This window comes from Orycteropus afer, unplaced genomic scaffold (assembly GCF_000298275.1).
Source record: "Orycteropus afer afer isolate SDZICR_OR568_19922 unplaced genomic scaffold, OryAfe1.0 scaffold00206, whole genome shotgun sequence".
NCBI lineage: Eukaryota > Metazoa > Chordata > Mammalia > Tubulidentata > Orycteropodidae > Orycteropus > Orycteropus afer.
The window spans coordinates 4,280,107-4,281,476 of NW_006921793.1; positions in this window are offsets into that span (position 1 = coordinate 4,280,107).

Here is a 1,370-nt window from a genome sequence, read left to right on the forward strand (position 1 = left end):
ATCTGGTCATTGCTAATCAGCTTTCCAGAGAGCTTTGGAATCAGACATAGCTGTGCATTCAAATACCTGCTCAGCCACTTAGTGATGTGACTTTGGGCAGGGGACTCACCCTCTCTGATTATGCCAACTTCAGAGGGTTGTTGCAGGGATCCGGTGAAGTATGTGCAGGTCCTGGCACACGGTAGGCCCTTAGGAAAGGTCACTTTCTTTCCTGTGCCTGAATGACTCCAAGAGTGAGTTTTAGAATCGCCCACGGAATCCCTGAAATTACTTTTGATCCCTACCATGGCCCAGTGGACTCTTCACTGTTTCTTCAACCTACCCTGACCTTTCAGGGTTCTATACCTTTGTACATGGAGTAGCATTGGCCTGGAAATGCTGTGACCCCGCTTGGCCTGCTGTGCCAGTCAGCTTCCACGATGTGCATGCTGGCCCTTGGGATCATGGCTCATACCTACCCAAGCAGAGTTAGCACTCACACACTGCTTTGTGTACTCTTCTTTTTTTGGCACTAATTCATTCAAGTCACACAGCACAGCATTGGAGCTGAAAAAATTGTTGAAAGAATAAAGGGAAAAATAGCTGAGTGCCTAAGGCACTTGGCTGCTAACCAAAAGCCTGGCAGTTCAAACCCACCAGCCACTCCTCAGAAGGAAGGTTGGGCAACCTACTTCCATAGTGATACTTCCTCGGAAACCCAAGGAGGGATTGCTATGAGTCAGGTCCGACTCGAGGACGCGTAACATCACCAATGCACCAAGCACTATTTAAGTGCTTTACAAATGTGAACTTATGCAATCATTCCAACAACTCCTAAAGTAGTACTACCATTAGCCCCATTTAACAGATTTTGAAAACTGATATGTAAAAAGGATCATACACAGCTAGGGAATGCCTGAGCTGGCATTTGAAGCTGTGCATTTGGCTCCAGAGTCCATGCTCATACCATTATGCTATTTCACTTTGTTATACATAAGGATGCCATGAATTGGAGCTGACATGAGGGCAACTAAAAATGCTGCAAATCAGAGCTCTCACAGATAATACTTTAGGCTCTAGGCAGTTTATACACAGTGAGGGAGCTCAAAAATAAACTCAAAATAAAGGCAAAGATATTTTCTTCTTTGTCATCTATGATTTTCACATATACTTGACTATGGTTTAAGGAGCTCTGGTGGTGTAATGGTTAACCATTTGGCTGCTAACCAAAACATTGGTGGTTGGAGAAGATCAAAGTCATCTGGAAACAATTAGTCCAAAGATAAGAAGGACTGACAAGGACCTTAGCCTCCACAATCCCAGACCAGAATTAGAGGGTGCCTGGCAACCAATGCCAACTGCTCGGAAAGGGATCAAATCTGGAGATCCTG